The sequence below is a fragment of the Plectrocnemia conspersa genome, unplaced genomic scaffold (genome assembly GCF_051122295.1).
Source record: "Plectrocnemia conspersa isolate PC_06_02 unplaced genomic scaffold, ASM5112229v1 ptg000011l, whole genome shotgun sequence".
Classification (NCBI taxonomy): domain Eukaryota; kingdom Metazoa; phylum Arthropoda; class Insecta; order Trichoptera; family Polycentropodidae; genus Plectrocnemia; species Plectrocnemia conspersa.
The window spans coordinates 26495953-26518644 of NW_028277175.1; the positions used below are offsets into that span (position 1 = coordinate 26495953).

Sequence of the window (22692 nt, forward strand, 5' to 3'; positions counted from 1 at the left end):
GCTTTGAGTGGCGGTGGCAGAGCCTTAAACTATTTATTTAAGATTTCAAAAGATGTAATTTATTCGCGATTTTTTCTTTTTATTTATTTATTTGCGTAATTCCGCATGAGTAAGAAATAACTCATTATACGACTACAATTTTATACATTAAAATTATAAATTTAAAAAAAATTAATAAATACAATTAAAATATGTATTATTAAATTTTAAAAGATAAATTTAAAGCGTGTTCAATTATATTTATTTATATACATACTGAGAGACACTGACCGGCGAGGCGCCGATCAACTAAACCATATCATTCCACACATATTAAAAAAAATATTTTGCCCATACAGTTAGTGCTACAATTCTATATTAATAATTAATTGATAGTAGACGTTGAAAGTTTTAGTTTAGCCCCCGTCGATACCGTGGCATACTCGAGGTTGCCCTTAACAGTAATAATAGCCGCGGGCCACCGAGCAATTAACGCCTCCTAGGCTCTCCAGGAATTTTCCAGGAACGGAGTGCAGCGGCGCCCGGAGCGCTCCACTCCAAATTAACGAGGAATACCGAAATATTCCGGGGCTAGGTCGGCCGTTATTGATGGCGTACTTAATAAGCGCGGGTGCGCTGCTTAGCGAGGAATAATTGACCCGAACGGCAAAAAAGGCCAAAAATAAATTGGTAATAAAGCTCCAAGTTAAAAAGGGTAAATTTCGTTTTGAACGCGGATGCCAGAGAGTCGGTAAATGAATATTTAAAATCAGAGGCGCAGAGAAAATGCTAATCGGTGGCTGTAAAGTGAATTCTCTAACAGATTTTTTTTTGTTCAACATGACGTGTACTTTTACAAGTACTATTAATATTATAAAATCTGTGAGAAATAATTTGAATAATTTTATAACCCAGATTGCGAGCTATTAACTATGAAATTACAACAAAAATATATTGATCTTATGTTTGCGCATAAGAATAAAATACAATTATTCTGGTAAGTTTTAGGAAAATCAAATCAAAGCCATCAATCAGAATGAGAAATGGTGCAGAACGAGTTGTTACTGTGGAAGCTAGAGAAACGAAAAATAATACATCAATCAGAATACAAAATAAAGCAAAGAGGAGAGCTGCTGTGAGAATCGGAAATAAACAAAATGATATCGTATAAATTACTTTTGATGTTTATTTATTTTATATGCACTTTTGCATACACTATCCATAAAAAACAGCTGATTTAAATGTATTTTAATTTACTGTTATTTAGTATAAGCTTGTAGTTTATGTAGCACTATCAAGTTATTTTAAAACGAAATGTCTTATTATTTCAACACATAACAAAAAAGTATTCTGTACCATACGATCCGTCAAAGCACCGATACTCTGATATCGATCTTCAACGGATATATAAAAATGTTTTACATCATGTCTATAAAGTTTATAAACAAACATTGAAGTTACTGTTACCGATAGTTTAATTAAGACCTCAAAACCTTTAATGATACACTTTGAACTTGTTTCATCAGAGTCTTCAGACTTTCCTTGAAACCTTCGCAACAACGACACACGAAATATCAACATTAAATTATTGGAATCAAGGCGATTTATCAGACCAAATAGCAATAAATTTTGTAAAAAGTCTGACTTTAGTAAATATATATTTAATAAGCCTTATATTAAAAATGGTTTTATTTTTATAATGTTGCATTAGTGTATAACTAATGAATTTTTTAAACCTTTATACAACATTTAGTGATATAGAATGCTGATTATTTATATAAATAAAGCCCTTTCCCATATATTACTTCAATTTGTGAAAATCAATACAAATCTAAAATGTTTTCACCAAGCCACATCTGGTCGTTAGGTTTCACGATTGAAAATGCAAAAATGTGACAATTACGTATGTTTCGATTTAGAAAAGTGTAGGAAGATTACTAAGCAACAAAAAACTCGCAAGTGACCGTGCATAAAATAGGGTTGCCAGCTGAATTGATTGAAATTGCGTTTATCTTGGGTTCTTTTAGAACCCATATAAGGCTACTAATAAAAATATTTTTTTTGCTCATGACGGAGTAACAATATATCGTCGTTGCTATGTTAAAAGTTAAAAACGATTAACGTTCCATAAAATACCATACCGAAGTATATATATTAGTGTATAAAAACACCTAATTAAAACTGCTTTAAAAATTATATATTGTATTTAACTATTACTTAATGTTTCTAAATTATTTTGTTGACATTTTGGCTTAACTTTCCTTGCCTAAAATATAATCGAGCCTCATTATTTAATATTTTTTAAAGCAAAGCTTTGTTCCCTGACCACATTTATTAAGGAAATAAATAAACTATATATTTTAAGGATTTTTGATGGTTCAGTATGGATCTAATTTTAATGAATTAAAAAAACACTTTATTTAAATACGTATGTTGAACATTGGAAGTTTATATATGTGATATTCTATTTTTAGTGATTTATATGCGTATTGAATATTTTACTGAGCTATGGGGATTTATGTATATAAGAATAAAATATTATTTGAAATAATTAATTTGCTTTTGTGTCACATTGGCAAACAATGTATACATATACACTTTTAAATTAATATATTCCATTTTTTTATATATAAAAAATTGGCAACCATAGCATAAAACGAGACAAATTAAACGTGGGCGAACAAGAGGCTTCGATTCAAATCGGCTTTTTACTTATTCTGCGTAATATTGTTCGATTTAGTATTCAGAAAACAATATAAAAATATAATAAAGAAGCGAAAAACAAAGCAAATGAATTACGCCATGTTTTGAAAAATCAAAACTCGATAATTCCCTTTCAACAGAAATATATAATTTGACAAAGCTTTCTGTTTAATAATTAACAAACAATTGTTATGAAAGAAATTCGATCGCATATATACATATATAATATAATACGTATGTTGTTCCGTTTGTTTTTTTATGGGATCTTGGTTTACGGTTTTCACTTCGTTTAATAATAACTCCCCTCAGTAAAAATATAAATAGCGTGCAGTGTTATAATTAATTTAGCGCTCAACACGAATAGAGTTCATCTGGTGTAAAAATCCGTTTATTCAATCGACCGGCAACTTTTTATACGCCGATTAATTTCCCTCTCAAGTTGAGTGTTTTACTAATTTATATTCAAAAATTCAGTTATTTTAATATAAAAATATAGTTCTTAACAAATAAGTGTTCAAAAGTAATATGAATCTGATTTTCTTTTTTCATAAAATAAGATTGATGATATACAATAGCAAATTCGAGACTTGACTATTCAGTTATATATACAAATTTAGTTAATATATATTTATGACAAAAAAAATGTTTAGTGTGTTTAATACCCCTGATTTTAAATCGTGCTTAATTAAGATAACTAGAGTCTTTCAATGGATATTATAAATCTTATATTGCTAAGAAGAAATTCTACATTAAAATGATAACCCATTAAAAACAATTTTCACAGATTTTTTCATTTTTGATTGTCAAAACCATACAAATTGTGCTTTAAAAATATATTAATAGTTCTCACATAACAACCAGCTCTCCAGCGCGGAGATGCACTGAACTAGGAAAATTTTCTGTGGTTATCTCTTCATATACCATGCTTAAGAATAAAATAAAGCGTAAACGTTATATTCACTAAATAATTCCGGCTGATTCAGTTTTTAGCTTCAGCTATTAGTTCCAGTCGGTAATTCCGGGGATGCTCTTTCTCAAAAAGCAAGTTTCCTTGTTTTTTTAGGACTCATATAAAGCTATGTATTAACATATAAAAAAAAAATTGCTCGTGACGGAGTAACAATATATCGTCATCGATATGCTAAAATTCAAAACTATTTTAATGGGTTAAATTAAAATGAGATTTTGCTTGTTTTATAAAATCATTATGATGCATCAGAAGCGGTCGATCAAAGATGATGAATTTCTAGACTTTTTGTTTCAAAAGAAGAAAGATTTACCTCCCGTATTTTAAAAATATTTTTTCGACAATATACAATAATAAATGAATGAAAATGAAAAAATAAATAGGAAAAATGTTTTTTTACACAGTTGTCTCATTAATTTTTTAGTACTTGTAAACAACGCAATAAAGGATCGGCGTATAAAGTATTTTTAGAAGTAACTGAATGTAAGAAAGATTTTTAAAATGTTTGAAACACAAATATGCATAAACAAACAAACGGTTAATTAGTCATAAATATCACCAATTTAAGTCGAAATTTTACATGCTCGTTTATTATATTTCTCAAAAAAAATATGAAGACTACAATCGTTACTACATCTTCAATAAATTGGATTTTTCGAAATATTCATAAGCATGTGTCAATCATTCAACAATATATTACAGCAAGGCTCCCTCAACTATTTAGAGATACGGCTGCATGTGAAAATTTATTTAACTATGGGTGGGCCAGATATAAAAAAAATAAAAATAATATTATGACTTATTCATTTTTTTATTATTTATGAAGATATATAAAAGTATCAAACAAAAATTAAAATAGATACAAATAAAAACAAATATTTAATGAGATAGATGTGCTTGTTTTGTAGATCATTCCATTATTTTATTAATATTTTATGCTGATTTAGAAGCACCAATAGTCAAAAACTTTTTTAAATGACTATCAGTCAGTTTTATTGTTAAGTTTATGCTGTAATAATTACAGCATAAATTTAACAATAAAGCATTCAGTTCGACTTTAAATAAATAAACATTATTTTTTGCTCTTTTTTATTATCATTTAATAAAAATAATAATAATGATGTTAATACCGGTATTGACTGTATTTTTTATCGGTAATACCGGTATTATTGCAATGCCTTTCCTCATCTATCGTTCCAAGAACCTCTAACGTGCAAATAAGAATGTATGAATGGAGAAAGCTCTATTTGAGGATTATTCAATTTATTAAGGAGCATTGTTATTATAAACTAAAAAATACTATGTAAGTATCTCGCAAGACCATTCAAATCTACTAATCTCAAAAAGCGATGATTATGACAAAACTAAAATTAATTCAAATACAAACATAAAATGCCTAAGCACATATTACTTTGATGCAGATATACCTATTGTAATGTCATTAGCTACAGGTCTGTAGGTTTAGGTTTTTTAATTACATAATTTTGTATGTGTAATATTTTATATATTATTTTTTTCTTTTCTTTTTGAATTTGTAAAAGATTTTATGTATTTTTCCTTAAATTAATTTATAAGTATAAATAATTTATTATTTTATTTTATTAAATAGCTTTAATAATTGTAAACGATATAAATGTTTATGAACTAGTAGTATGCTTTTGAACATTGTATGTATATTTTTGAAATCAATTTTCATAAAAAAAATCTCCCTAATTGGGCCCTCTACAGTTCCTGATAACCCTGCTGATAACTCCGATAAAAACATTGGTGACTAAAGAAATATAAAACCCTCTTAGTAACTAATGATAACACTATTTTTTTGTGAATGATCTTTAATTTTTTTGGTACACCTTTTTTATATATTTTTCTGCTGATTGTATTTTTATGTGATATAATTCGTTTTGTTCATCGCTATTTAGGATAAAGAAATCCGATTAAGCTCTTCAATTAACGACTTAGACGTAGGAACGAAACTCGGTCGTTAAGTGAGGAGTAAAACTCATATTTTGAAAATAAAGTGGGAAATGACGATATATATAGACCTTATATAAATCGTCTATAAAACTGTGATTATACATATTCTTTAATAGTATTATTAGTTAAAATAATTTTATTTTAAATTTTACTAAAAAGTTCTAGTCTTTAAAAAATAGCACAGAAGTCAGTTAGACCCTTATCAAGCGAGGTTTTTTCCAAATTGTACACACGCCGTAACAAATTGTTGTTACACGTTGCTACTATACGGCATTTTGACACTATAAAGGAATTTCCTCGCGGCGTTAAACCGTATTTAGCATAAGCGACCTTCCTGGAGAGCCGACCCCAAATCGCCCTACCGGAGGTCCGAGCTCTGAAACTTTTATGCGTCCTACCGCTGAAATCGAGGGTCCTCTGTAGCAAAAAAATAGGGTCGAAAGGTGGCGTTTAGTTAATTTTCCCTTTGATTGGAGCAACAAGGAGCGCTAAGGTCGGTAGGCAAGCTGGCAACAAACGACCGCCACCAAGGATGAGAGCTCGAATTGCCCTAATCAATTACACGACGCGGTTGTTTGCGTTGTTTGGGGGCAACTGTGGCTAATTGGCCTTAGGGCTAGGGTCAAAGTGCAATTATACGTGTCGAGATAACTTTATTACAAGCTATTTTTAGACATCAATTTTTGTATGGAAATGCCGTAAATCAATTTTTTTGCCACAAAAATAAATTATATAGGATAAAATGTCGGTTTTATTTGGCATAGTTATTTTATAAAGACATTTTTTTACCAGCAAATATATGTATGTGTGTAAGAAAAAAGTGAAATAAAATAGTATGATATTTACTCTTACTTACTGTATCAAAAATAAAACACTCTTTTACCAAAATTGAAAATAAAAATAACAGATAATTATTTTACTGCCTCATACTAATTTTATTTGCGCTGCGCGGCAAAATGAACCTGTTTTTTTACGGTTTAGTTAGATAACTATAATTAAATTTAGCCCACGAGTATTGAAAGTCACTGACTTCTGTGTATAATATTACATACATACGTATACCTTTGTATTTATAATACTGTCGTACACAAAGTTCTTACAACGTACTGTTGTAAGAACTATAAAATATTCACGACCCTTATATAAGATTATGGTAAGTATTTTATATTAAATTGATTTAATCTAACATTATAATTACTATTATTCGTTAAATTTAATAGGAAAAGTGAATTCTTTGGTTTTAATCACGCTACAAAAAGGCATGATAATTATGGTTATTCTGAACATAAATTGTTTGGTTGTCAAATAAATTTTACTTTAAATTCCAACTGTATATATTTTTCTCTATTTTATAGTAAAAAATTGTGTAAAATTAGCAAATGTAAGTATATCATACCAATGTAAATTATTAATAAAATTGTGAAATATTTTAAAATTAAAATTATGTTGACCTGTGATATAAACAGACAATATTTTTCATAAATATGGACATATTCTTAAATATACATATACATACATATCAAGGGCGGGAAGTGAGATACTTTCCCTCTCGATCGCTCGCGTGTTAAGTGACGAGAGTGAATGAGAGATAAGGGCATGCGGACCGCATGCTTTAAAAATCAAGTCTTTTTTATTAAAAATTTAATTTATGCGAGTATTTTTAAATGTTTTGCAATAGCTACATTTTTTATATAGCTGCATAAGAAAGGGTGGGTCCGTACCAGCCGTTTTTAAATAATTTTCAAAAATGTATTGTAACCGGGAAATGGTTAAGCTAGGTTGCCAATGACCAATGCGGTGAAATATTATAAATTATCCACCGGTTTACGAAACAATTAAAAATTCGTAGAATAAACAAAGGATTAAAAAGTTTTAAGCCAAACCTGATTGAATGCCAATCAGCTTTTTCATAGATTAACAATATTTTATATTGTATATATATTTTAAATACATACGTTTAATACAAACTGTACTAAAAATGGTAATCAATAAATATTACATATATTATAAAACATTGTTTTAGTAATATTTTTTTTTTATAAATAAATAAAATAATATATTATATACTTAAAAATTATAAAATTTTAAAAATCGTAACTAACAAAAAAAATTGCAATTAAGATTTATATAAAGTTTATGAAGATTGCATCTGGTTTTACAATTTGTCAAGACTTTCTATACCAACCATGCTCAAATGAAAGTTGATCTAATCAAAGCAAACAACTTGTATTCTTTACATAGACATTTTAAAATATAATATCAGTCAATCCATGATTTTTTAGTAGGTCATGACTTTTTATTTTATGGTCTAGCATACAAATAAACAAAAACTTATGCATTATTGTATCGGGACCGTAAGGAAATAAGACGCAACGGACATTAATGCCTACACTACACTCTCTGGAAGTAGAATATAGTGGGTTACTTCGGTCGAGTACGGTTCTGCCCGCTCTAAAATCTCTCGAAAGTTGTCTGAGGTTACCGGGAACGGGAGGTAAAGTGGGGGTAATTCAGTCGACTTGGCCAGCTTCGAGCGCTTCCGAACATTGTCGGCAAGCGGACCGAAGTCAAAGGAACCGAAGTCAGAGCTGCTCTTTCAAGCGCGAGCGGTGAGATAATTTCCCTTTCGCTCTCTCGCGTGTTAAGTGACGAAAGTGAGAGAGATAATGATATGGTTTTTCGCAAACTGAGGTAGAACGAGTAACTCGGTTGAATTTCAGTATGCGCGTAGGCGTCCTATGGTCAACACACATGTCGAGCGCTGCATCGTAGTCACGTGGTCAAGTTATAATACCACATGCTTATCGGAGACTTCAACAGACTCTTACTGACATCTTTGAATATTTAAGGGCACCAAAAGGGATTAATTATATGTTTGATAGTATATTCTTTTAAGAGATATCGTTATTATATTTTTTTTTCATATAAAATGAAATAATTAAAAAATAATCAGTGGTACTTGATTTTGTTAAAAAAAATCGTTTCGAACATCTTTATGTATTTTCCTAGATCGGTTTATATAAATGTCACACCATAACGAATTCTTATTTAGAATCGATGGCGACAAATTCTAGGATAGTCACAGACGTGGCCACCGTCCGAACGTCATTCACGGCCGCCGTACAAACGGCATATGAAATTTGTGGTAGTGTGGTCGCTTACTCGAAGTCGTAGGTCTCGGCCGCCTTCGGTTCGGACAACTTCCAAAGAGTGTAGTGCAGGCATAAGGATTTCATAAAATTTATTTATTCAGTTGTATCCATCGATTTTCATCGTCGGCGTAAATAAAAGCATATTACGTATCTAAGTGAACATTCACTAAACAGCTTCAAAGCACTTGCATACAAATCAGTAACAAAGCAGAGCAATTTGTACTCCAGATTTTCCAAATAGCAAAGCAAAATATTAATAACATTTTTTCTACAATAATTTTCGAAAAAAAATCTGTATTATATCAGTCGTTAAAATGTAAATAAACATGTTTTATTACAACTTACAAGTGTAAAATTGTGATAAAGTGTAAATGTCCAGTTTTATATAATCAATAGGAAGTGAATCATTTGTCTATTCCTAACAATGCAAGTCGTTCTATTGAATGTATACTACTAAAAGATCAATGATACGAGAATAAATAGTTTATGAAGCAAAGCGGTTGGGTTCAGGTATCATATGTTTCCAATGGTACCAGGACAAATAGGCATCATTGAAAAAACGATAACCATTTTAGGAGCCTTTTCCAAATCGTACATTCTTAAAATGTAACCATTTTATATGAACCACGTACCTTTTAGAATACACAAGCATATTATACATACGTATAGCGATTCTTTACAAATTAAACTTTCAAGAAAGTAGTGTTAGAAATTATTCCTCCCGCATATACTGTGCATGCTGTTCTGAAGATAAGACTTTTGCGAAAACCAATTTACTTACGCTCCTAAATTACTTCACCTATATAGCTACCATACATGCGCTTATATTACATACGCTGATGTGAATCTTAATCCAATTTAAAACCGTAGCTCTCAAGATTAAACCATATTTCAAATTATTCTTAATATGGTCGTTGTAGTTGAGTGCACATATTTACTTGTTAAACAATCCTAACGAAAAAGGCTATACATATGCACTTCCTGTCTGTAATTAGTTTCGCACCTGTGAAAACACACCCACGGGTGGTGAGTAGAAAACGAGGTGAAAAGTGTCGCTCCGCAGCTTTAACCCCTTAGGCGCCACTATTCGAAATTTATTATGAAAATTGTTCATTCACGCGCCATTACCTTTGGGGCCGTTTCGTTAATTTAAATTTTATTTTTAGCGCGTGCTTGAAAAAAGGCGAAGCCATTATGTTAATGTGTTATAAAGTGCAATATGAGGGATGGAATCGTCTCACGAGGGTATAACAATTATTTGGATCGTATATTACATTGTAATATTGAAAAGAGTAGCATGCAATTAAAAAAAATAGCAATGTTTCATAGCAACATGTTGTGATGAAAAACAATCCGTTTGTTCTATAATATAGCGACTAATTAAATCTTGACTAATGTTTTCCGCAGTATGATGTATGAAAAAAAAGTATTATACTGTGAAAAAGATTACAATTTAAATTTAAGCAGTAAAAGATTTTAATACCATATAACAGTGATAATAATTAATAATATAATACATTAATATGAAAATTAATTTTAATATGCAATATATTTTATTCTATTAAAATAGAAAAGCTACAGTTAAAAAATATATATTTTTTAGAAAAAAAACACTGATCCAATATTAATTTCGATATTTCATTATTAGTAACTTGATCGTATATTACGGAAAATATGCAAAATCGTTTTTGGCAGTCATGTATTACATGCATACCTTTTTTGCCTACCAGGAATGCCTTTATATAAAATACTGAGAACTAAGAGCTACAAATTCCTTTATAAAATTTAATCCTTTTCATTTTTTGGCACTATGATGGTTTTTCTCTTTTGTTTTCAATGTTTCAAGAGCCAAATTATCGAGAAGTTTAATATACATAAAAAATAATCATACGTAAATCTATTCTAAATAGTGTAAAGCTAAAGATATTAAGACATAAAGTAAAAAAAATATAATTACATATACACTAGCAATAGCTGAAATAAAATAAAGAGTACTGCGATAGTTCTATTCAGATTTTAATAATAAGCATTCTACTAATTATATATAATGAAAGGCATTTACCTTTTTAATTGCCATAATCCGATATAACAGCATTTTCTACTTTAGCGAGAATAATCGGATTTGATGTCATCATTGAAAAGGAAACAGATAATTTTTAATGGGCTGTATGTTATGGTATTTGATTCAGAAAGAATAAAAAAAAGTTTTTTTACGAATATAATACATTAATATTTGGAGAGTGATCTTAATAACGTCAGCAACAAATGGTTAAAATAATAGATGATACAGGGTTTAAATTATTTAAGAACTACGTTATTATAATAAATATGACGAGGTATCTTATGAAGTACCACAGGAATCTAAATTTGATCGATTATTGTGTTGTATTTTAAAGTTATTGTGGATGTAGTTAATAGGTGTAAAATAAAACTTTTGCAGATTATTCATTAATTAATAATGTAGATGAGAGTAGGAAGGAATTAGTAGAAATGCCAAATTATAAATTTGATATGAATGTTGTTTGGAAGCAAATAAATTAAAATTAAATATTAACAAATCTTAATTAATGGCATTTAATAGTAAGATTCATAAGAAGGAAAATGTAAAAATAATGATAGATGGGTGTAAAATATGCATAAGTATTTCACGTTGAAGTTTAAAAGTTTGATAAATAAGATTAAGATACATCGTTTCACCACATGTAAGTAAATTATTGTGAAACATTAGTTTTTTACTAAAAGAAGTCGGCTTTCGAAAGCAGTAAAATCTAAGTCGATGTTTTTGTTTAAACACATATTAAGCGGTTGGAAAAGGATAGCGCCGATTCGGACCGCGTACTCGTTGGCTGTTAGCCCATTTCAATTAGAGATTTAAAATAGTAAAAATGTCATTTTATACTATAAAGTAACAAAAACTTGATATGGGATAAAATCAATACTTCACGAGGTCACGTGATAGATATACAGCAGAATAGATACTCACCAATGTTTACGAGTATGTTTTTCATTTTACACACAATCATCCCTCGTTCGACTCGCGCTTTCGACAAATAGTCATTACACCATGTTTGTTTATACGTTTTTCGTAAAGTTGTATGGTTCGCATGAGTGGATATTTGGGCGTATACAGACACAGAGAACTGGGGAACATTACGACGAGAAACAATCAACTGAGCAAATATTTCACGAAAGCGGCGAAAGGTAAAAGCGCGCGATGTTTGTCCTCCGACAAATAGGGGCTCAAACGCATTACGCTTTTATTGTTTGCGAGAAGATTTTTTTCACAGTGGCAAAAACGCCACAGTCAAAGGGGCTAGAAAAATAACGCGAAGAGCCGACGATCGAACGGGATTGACTCTTAAAAAGCAATTTGACTGAGTGACGGCGGAATCGGTGAAGGCAAAACAAACAAACTCTCTAATTGTGGAAGTTTATAATTGAAAAATGATTGAATATCCTCGAGGTTTAATCTTTCAATTCTCGAGGCACGTTCAAATGTTCCATCGATACAATCCGCAGTTATTATTACAATAACAATTCAAACAATATGCCAATGCATATCCTTCACCTATCTACATTCTGAAGTCTAAAATAATCTAAACTATAGAATATAAAATACACACGAACTCCTCCCAAACGGTAAACAGTAACGATGGGACATTTGCACATGCCATTCTGGCTGTCATTTCAAGGCCAAACAGTAATATTTTTTATTTTCAACTTGAAACCTAAAAGTTGAACAGCGACGCGCTGAAGACTGATTACGTGCTACTGTAATACGTGCCAATTAAACCGCTTAAGAAACTGAACCGCGACGTACGGACGACCGATTACGTGCTACTGCAACACGTAAAGACAAAAACATTGTATATGCCATGTATTGAAATATTTTTTCATTCTAAAAATAAATAAAATAGATTATAATATATAAAAAATGAGTTTCATGATTGTTCCGGCTTCAATTAATGTGAACGATTTTTTTCCACATCCTTGAAGTTTATGTTTAGGTATATTATGTTGTGTTATATCACATTATAATTTAACCACTGAAGATTTGTCAGCCTAAGATAATTTACGTTTTATTGATCTTATATCTCAAAGAAGACTGTAGCGACCGTTTGCCACGCAAAATAAGACAACACTACTTCTTGAAACGAAATAAAAAGTACTTTTCAAAAATTAATGTTTTACCAAAAAATATTTTAGTAAGTTGTACTTTTCTAAGATTTTTGTAAAAATAATCTTCGCGGAATGCCAGGAATATTAACGGTTTACAAAGTAAGAACCGCGTATTACAGAGAGGCCCTCCGCCGGGGCTTTCGCCCTTTAGTTTGTAATGCCCTATTTGTCTCAAATGTAATCACAATTGTAGATGGTTTTAATTCTCTCCTTGCACACGTTACTTCATTATCAATGAAAAAATACTGTTAAATAAATCCAATGTGTTTTTCAACTATGCTTGGAGCATGATTAGTAGTTATAAAAACAATATTATTTAAATAGATGTTCATTATCTAAACCCTAAAATTTTCTGTAAATTATTTACAATATCTAAACCAATATGTTTTAACCGTTTACTTAGCATTTGTACTAATGCTTTTTATATATATTTTTTAGACTTTTTCAGTAATAATTGTAAGTTTTGTTTCTTGCAAGGAAACCGAATACATTTCAGCACTTCTTAAATCACAAATTGATTAGATTGAAGTATTTTCATGCATAACTGTTGATCTTTAAGTAAAAAGTTTTATTTAAATTTGTTAATAATAAGATATTTTTATTTAAAATCAGCAAATAAAGAATCACTTTATATTAATCACTTAAAACAAGAAAAAAAATAGTCTGATATTAATCATTATTTATTAACTTATAATACCCACTAACAATACCAGACACTTTTATCTAATGACACAAATATTATATTTTGGTCTTAGGTTTTTCCGATAAATTATTTATTTTATGTTTATTGTTAAAATTTACTTTAAGGTTACTTAGTTAAAATTTAAAAAAATACATAGTAGTTAATTTAAAATTTTTATTTATTTATTTATTTGGTATATAGCAAATATTTAAAATCCTAATTATATTTATTATTAAATAAAATTTTATTTAGACCTCGATTTTGACCCTAGGTTTCCACTGTTTATACTTTGTTGATCAATAATTTTAATTTTAAGGCAAAAGCAAAAAAATCACATCATAGAAAATCTAATTTTAAATTTGAAATAACTTTTAGGCATAAGAAAAAAATAAGTGCATGTTGTTAAAAGTACTTTTTCCTAAAATATTTTTGTGTATAGTTTTAAAATGTAGTTTAACATTACTTTATTCAATTACAACAAATTTTGAAAGCAATTCTTAATAATATAGTTTGATCTGATAATTATTTAAGTAATGTAAAATAAATATAAAAATATAATAGTTTGATATTTGTCCTTATTTATCGACTAAAAATACTCACTAGAAATAACAAACAGACACTTATCTAATGACACAAATCTAATACTTTTGACAGGGGATTTTCCGATGTTATTCAGCTTTCTGTCATATCTCATTTGTATCATTATATTTTTTGTGTTCAGTGATAATTCAATTCTATATTAAAGATGAAATAAAGAAAAATATAAATATTTTACTTATCTACGATAGAAGATAATATGAAGATTAATTCAGTACATTGAGTATATTTACCATCTCAAATATTTTTTATAATACTAAAAACATATTTAGATTGTCTCGCGAGTCCTTTTTGGACCATACACATATCCACTTTTTGTACTTTAAATATCAGTTATTATAATTTAAGCTAAAAGCTCAGCTTTAAATCAATCAACATATTTATAACTTAGAATTACATCTTAAAAAAATATTAAATTAAAAGTAAATCAATGTACTATTTCTTCGAAAGTTAAGCAACTTCGGTTTTTAAAACTGCCTTATTCGCTTTTTTTCGAATTAATTAAAGCGCCGCCATAGTATGCCAGCTATGACAATCGGCACTCCATCCTGGAGTACAACAGGGAACCAAAATAGATCCTTTGTTCTTTTTTTCTTTATACACATGAGATATTCAAGACATACATGAAGAAACTAACAACTTAGCATATTTTTATATGCTGATGATCTGAAAGTGTTTCAGAGTATTCGTATAAAGTAGGATTCATTATATTTACAGAAAGATCAAAAGTCGTTGAGGATGTTGTCAATAGACAATCGACTGACTACTTTTTAGCATCATCAAGTATCACGTTGTTAGGCGGGGATGTATTAAGCCTAAATACGACGATCTTTTGATTACTGGTTTGTTAGTACTTTACTAAAGTCATTAAAGATTTAATGACTTTATTTTTCAATAACAAAAATAATACTGTAAAATATCCAATGATAATTTTTCGTGACAATAATACAAATTCTATTAGTCAATTAAATTTAAACTTTATATTATCCATTTCATTGCTAAGTAGCATAGCTTACAAACATATTTTAAACATATATTTATAAAAATAAATATACGATATGGAAAACATCGCATATGATCTCAATGATGCAGGTAAGGCAGGAGTATGCGAGCGCAGATATTTTATCTGCGATTTAGCAATGAGTATACTTTTAGATGAATTGTATAGTAGAATTATAAATCTTTTTTCTATTAATAGATTTATTCATAAACATGTTGACACTTAGTTTAAGTACCTGTCCATGAATCATGATCGTTATATAACGTTATGTAAACAGAGCAAAAATATAACAGTTAATTTTATTGATAAAAAAACAAATTTCTTTATATGAGCCATAAAACGAGAACATAAATTCGACTGTAAATACGCAATTGAATTGAGTTTTTCTTTCGATACATAGATATCTATATAAGTATACTATATTTTTCCATTAAAATTCAGATATATGTACATTTGATAAATCCGTCTTTATAAGAAAATAAATTAAAAAAGAAGCCGCTTTCCGGATTTCAATCTTAGAATGTACACGCAGATGAGAAAAATAAATATTTTTAATGCCTTTCATGAAAAGTGGGAGTGAAAAATATTGATGGTCTAATTTACCCAAGGGAAATTTGATGACGGTAATAATGATGAACGCAAATCCTGGAGGAAATTAGCACAGTAAATAGAAAGAATGAATTTATATATTTATTATTAAAAAAATATATACAACGAAAAGGGTTGAGTAACCCTTCAGAAAGGTCGTAAAACTGTTTTTCAAAGAAAAGGCGTAAAAGCGCATCGATGATAAGACCATAAAAGTGTCTACGAAAATACGAAAAATAAAATGCAATTAAAATGTTCTTTAAAACTACTCACTTGATAGATGGGAAGATTTTAAAACACGATTTACCTGAAATAATAGAAAAATATTTTTAATATAGAAATAATAATTTTATTAATTAATCGTGCTAACGTTCCTATAAAAAAGGCACTAAGATACAAATATGTCTTTGTGGCACAGATTAAAATCTTTGAATTGAATCATGTTATTTATATTAATATTATAATAATAGATTTTATATGTAATGGCCAATTCATCCATACGTAAAGAAGATAAATCCTTTGCAGATATGTCATATATCTAATAGTTGAATGCCTAGATGTATTACATATTGTACGTATAATGATCCACTACTGTGGGGTCATCCTTGTCCCATTACAGAGGACCATTAAGCTTCTTTTATGAACGTTTTTCATATCAGAATTTAATTATACAGCAGTAATGGCGCCGCTTTGTGGCCGAGCCGGTTCATAAGAATGGCTAATTTAGCTCTCAGAGCGTAAATCTTGTCTATTTGCGCTCGATTGCCGAAGTTCATAACTTTCGATATTAAATTGTGGAAACGTTTCGCTGGGAAAACATAAATGTTGTGTGGTATTAGGTTTATGGGAATGCGGTATATTGACCAAACTAGTTTTCCTCTATGCTTTACTATTCGTATAAAATCATATATTTTTCGCAGCAAAGGGGCGATAAAAATATAAATAAAAACAGAAGCGAGGATTTGCGAACTTTAAAATGTTTTTGAGATTTAAGGATTTTTAAATTGTATGAATATACACAAATATAATCCGCACACATTAAAACAGACACATTTACTAAATAAAAACTAAAGCTTGAAATAGGCCGGCCTATAAAGTTTTACTTTTTATATTCCAGCTTAAGGTTATTTTAATAATATGTGTTTCATTATTTTAATTTAGACAATCAGCATACACCGGTCAATATTAAATTTATCAGTATACAAAATCAGCGATAATATTTACGGAATAACATTTCTAAAACAATTTTTGCTTAATTAATGTTATGAAAAAAATATATATATAGAAGCATATTTAACACGTGTTTACAAGCTGTTTTTTCTTTTCTCTGAATACCCTTCTTTACACAGAGAGATGATCGCCAAGAGCGTTATCGCCCTTTCCAGACTGACACACACGAATACGTCTTTTGTGCCTACTAGGTCATATAAAGACACCTACCAGGTGGAATATCCAGCAAGTAATCCTCCGAGGGAGACTTGCGGCGTAATCATTACGGCCCTGATTCAGATTTCTCAGTTCGGCCACCTCAAATGCATATTCATTACATGCAAATTTAACAAGTCCCATTTGGGGTTTCGACTTTCCTCCAAATATACATATGTATTATGTATTTTATATATAGATATATAGAAAAGCTACAACTTGGTGACCGGGATCGTATTTGCATTTATATAATACGGGTTGGTAATTTTGTAAAATTGAGGTATCATTTCGCCACTTGAAATTGCGTTGAGATAACAACAACAAAGTAAAAAAATGCTGCGAAGAAAGCGCGTAAAAAGCTCTATAGCATCTGATATGAAAGCGGAAATATAATGGATACTACCAACGATATTTGGATAAGTAGGATGTCGGGTGGAATAATTAAGATAATATTTGTATTGCAAAATTTAAAAAAAGTTTCATATACGTTTGAAAGAAAAAATATGTAATATTATATTATAAAAATGAAATGATAATATTTTATTAATAATTGGTAATTAATAAATAAATCATGTATCAAGTATTAATTAATGTGATAAGCTTCGTTTGAGCGATTGATCTACATTATTAATAAACAAGAGGATTAATAAAAGGTATTATTCTCAGAAAAAGTAATAATGGGCTAATCCAAATATTCCGTACAATTAGTAGAACATATTTTTAGCGTAACAACTCGTACAAAATAATATAAAATTATTTTCAAAACTTTTTTAATGTAAGATATACATTTTTTTTGCTACCATGTAACAGTAAAAATAAATTAAAGAGCATTTTTTAAAATTACTATTGATTGTCAAAAACAGTCCGCTTTTAATTATATAATTCCGAAATAAATGTCAATATTTCAAAATTTCATTTCCTTCTAAAAAAATTTTGTTAACCTCTGGGGCAATTTTTAATCCCATTAGTATAAAAATTTTATTTATAAAACTTGAAAGGCCTCTTTTCATATCATACCCATTTTTATTTTTTCGTCTAGAAAGTGTTATATCGATCGAAATAAATGTTTGGAGAATCAAGTGGATGAGATAAAACCTTCTAGCCAAGTTCCTTAATTTTATCAAATCAATTTCTCCACATCGTGAGTGTTTCACAAGAATTAGGCAATTAAAAAAATTTATTTAAGAAAATAGCTACTGAAAAAAAAACAACATCAAACGAGATTTTTTGAGAGTTTCACGACAAAATAAAATTCCATCGCCAATAAATCAGAATGTAAAATTCTACTCATGCAGGGAAACCAAAACCCTTGAGCTTGCAAAATGCGGGGCTTACTCAAGCTCAAAATGGTCGGTCGACGAGTGATTATTCTTCTCGTCGACTGACCTCGAGGGTCAACTGATCCGCTCTTCACCACATGTACAGCTAAGATACTGACTACAAAATGTGTAAGATCTCCGAGATGCACCATTTAATATTACTCAAAATTCATCAAGCTAAAAAAATAATTACAGGAAAAAACCAGTCAGACTACGCGTTTGTATTAGGGATTCTGTGTCGAGACAACCCGGGAATTTATATCCGAGAATTGAAAGATTTTTTGCTGTCTCGAGTCCGGGAATTTAAAAATTAATAACCCGGGACTCGAGACTTTCCGAAGTGCAATTTTACAAAAATATGTAAAGGGCGAATTTGATGTCGAGCTTAATTTATGTCTCGATATGAAGACAAGGTAGAATTCCTTATTACCCATGATCTCGAGATTTTGAAAGTTACGAAATTGCATTAGAAAATCATTAATTGATCTTGGCATTGGCCAAATTTGGAATGAATCGAACATTCACGTATTGAAAAATATTTGTGATGTACTCACTCCTATAAAACTGGCAGTTGAAGCTCTAAGTCATCAAGATGCCACTTAATTAACTTCCGAAATTATTGTTAATTTCCTTTTAAAAAAAATATTTGAAATCAACACAACTCTGTCGCACGAACCACCAAAATATTTCAACGACTAGAAATATTTTGGTGGTAACATATTATTTTCTAACTTTATATATAAGTTAGAAAATAATATGTTACCACACTATTTTAATAAGTATTTAATAAGAAATAAAGATGTACATAAATATAATACTAGAAATAAAGAAAATTTAAAAATAATTAAGTATAAGAAAACGAGTACGGCTAGGGGAATTATGTACGGAGGTTTTAATTTATATAATAGTCTTCCAAGAGAAATCCGAAACAGCAAAAATATAACGGGTTTTATAAATGGAATAAAAAAACACCTTCGTACATATAGAAATAAAATATTATAATATTAAGTCTTTATTATTGTATATTTTTTCTTTCTGTTATGTATTTTTTATATATTTTTATATATGTTTACTAAATTTGTTAGATGTAAAGATTAGCTATTAAGCTAAATAAATTAATAAAATAAAATAAAATAATAAATAGAAATAAAAAATTCAACTTTAAAAAGGAGTTTCAGATATTAGATTCAACTATCAAGCGAACTCCGAATCTAGAGCTTTTATTCAAATCATTGCTTACAATTAAGCCAACATCTACAGAAAGCGAGAGAGTTTTTTCTACATCTGGAATATTTGGCACAAAAACCAGAAACAGGCTATGTGATTCATCATTAAACGCCTTGGTGTTTTTAAAAACATATTTTCCCTTACAAAAGTAAAGGTTTTAACTTAATATTGATATAAATATTTCGATTAAAAAAATTGTAATAAATTAAATTTAAATAAATATCGAATAAAGTGTTTTTAAATTGCTTAAATAAATTTTCACCTATCGTACCTATAACACAAATAATTTAAGTTAATAATAATAAATTAATTAAAGTTAAAAATAATAAGTTAATTAAAGTTAATAATATTAAGTTAATTTTTTAACATATTTTTTTTCGTGATTATACGAAAAATAATCAAAGTCTCGAGTCCCGGGAATTCCCGGGACTTTAAAAATTTGGGTCTCGAGTCCCGGGAATCGAAAAAACCGGAGACTTTAGAATCCCTAGTTTGTATGGTAATTGTATAGTAGACTTTATTAATGGTGTGAATTCACTACCTGAACCATGTTTCAATAAAGAGTAACATGAGTTAATATAGAGCTACTAGAAGGATTAAAAGCTTTGTTTTAATTATATCTGAATTTAAAATATTTTTTTCGTAAGAACGGAAAAATATAAATATAAATGCTCTTTTTCGAAATTGTTGAAAAATTCGTATTTTTGCTATCGCTATCTAAAAAGTTAATTAAAACGTATTTTTATGCATCTAAGGACAATAAAATTGTCTTAAATTCGATGTTAAGATGTAGGTGTTACCACAAACTTAATATTGCAATTTTAAGTGCACTTCTAACCAGTCTATTACCAACAACCTAAAAAAATGCTTGTTTAATCCTTTATGTAACGTGTTGTTCTAAACGTTTTTACAGTGAACATTTTATTACACCATAAAATATGGAAAAAGTTAATGTAATCAAACTCAACCCAGTAAAATAAAATTGATTGGAAAATTCGTAATCGATCAAATTGGAAAGTTTCAGTCGCTAAAGAGCGAAGGATTTTATATTTATTATTTTTTTTATTAAAATTATTAAAATAAGCCGTATACAATTATCAGTATATTTAAGTGACATTTCACAATAAAAATATAAATTTTTAATTGGGGCGACTTAGAAATAAATGTATCAATGGAGTACTTCATCATACTTAATAAGGTATTTTATAAATTTATAAAAGTTGCTGTTTTTATATTTAGACAACCATTTATGTTAATAAAAATACAGGATTATATTTTTTTTAATTGTCATAATAATCTATTATGTAGTAGGCGAGTTTTAAATTAAGGCTTTAAATATATAATAAACTCTTTTTGTGTTACATAAATTGTTGATATTTTTATTAAGCCAATGCAGGAGTGCGATATGTGGTAGTTCACCAATCGATCGAGTGAAGTATCTGTATCGGATCTCTGCTCCGACATCCTTGATTAATGTGCGGCGGTTCGAAACCAGTTCACTGGACCAGAAGACAGACAATCCCTCACCGGCGATAAGTACCAGTTAATTGATGGCAACATTCCTAACTCGTCTGCTGGCAGTAGCAATTCTGCGAAGGGCAATAGCTTTTGCTACCGCGAACGACGTCCACTTTTATCCTTACCAGCACCAAACAAGCGCCCTTTCAGGCTTTTTATGTATGTTGTTTTAGTAAATTAATAAATCTATTGGACGATTGCCAGAGTCGAGGCTTAGCACTGGCAGATTGTATCTGGCGAAAGAGTCGAGTCAGAGGCAAAGTTATAATAAGCTTCTTATCAAGATCAAGGATACGAATTTAAAAAATAATATTAATTAAATAATATTAACAAGGCAAACCGCAAGCATTGTAATAACTAGCTGCGGTACCTCACTACAGTGAGGGACCGACAATTAGTTGTAATAATTATAATATTATGAAATCGTATTATAACACATCCTAGTAATCCTGCGATAGAATTAAGATAGATTAATAATCTTATATATATACATATATTAGCTATTACTGTACTGCTTACATTATTTAACAAATAATACGTATATCGTTACAATATACACAATCTAGTATATTACTCATAAATGCAAGTAATAATTAAATGTCATAACAATCACAATAGCAAATTGCGACCTTGACGCAAATTCATCAAGATTAATCATGAATATTTAACCCATCGATGTTAATAGGCATAAACAGAAGAGGGCACTGTGTTATCGCTAAACCGTCACAAAACTAATGAATATTTACTACAACGCCTTTCAAATGTATAACTACTGATAGTACAATAGGTTGTTAACCGCTGTTGTATACTAAATATTTAATAAGTAATCATTATTGCAAGTGATATCGTAAAACATATAGCACTCTGTATTTTATTATTTTCGATAACGTTCTCTAATCTTTCTTGTACGTATGGGCGAGTGATAAATAAATAACATGTTTTGTTGTGACAACCCTATCAAATTTTGGCTTATAAGCAGGTGCGTATAGTGAGATATATTCCCTTTCGCTTGCTCACGTGTTAAGTGACGAGAATGAGTGAAAGATATGCGTTCCGCACGCCCTTATCTCTCACTCTCTCTCATCACTTAGAACGCGAGCGGGCGAAAGATAATGTATCTCACCGTACGCGTATGATGTCCTTGACAAGTCGTTAACACTTTTATTTTTAATTCTAAAAATAGCTGGTATTGGGGTCGTGTACTATGAAATATACCGTGGTAAAAAAAAGTAGATTTGGATTTAAACAGCAAAGGACGTTTCGTAGCTGTTACAGTGAATGTGTATTTTTTAGTTAAAATGTTAAGAATCAAATAACTGATTTATAATTTCACTAGTTAATATCAGTGAAACTGTATTTATTTACAGCTTAGATGTTCCGGT

The 22692-nt window shown here is 29.4% G+C and overlaps 1 protein-coding gene across 2 annotated transcripts in view; it reads right to left on the minus strand.

The window, feature by feature from the left end:
• Tpst (tyrosylprotein sulfotransferase) overlaps positions 1–22692 on the minus strand; it is a 297586-nt gene that overhangs the window by 199490 nt on the left and 75404 nt on the right. Inside the window, exon 3 of one of the 2 annotated variants that reach the window (XM_088196429.1) lies at positions 16095–16128. The exons of the other annotated variant lie outside the window; for it this stretch is intronic. The gene's annotated coding sequence lies outside the window, so the exon portion shown is untranslated. The remainder of the gene's footprint in view (positions 1–16094; positions 16129–22692) is intronic. 2 annotated transcript variants of the gene reach the window in all.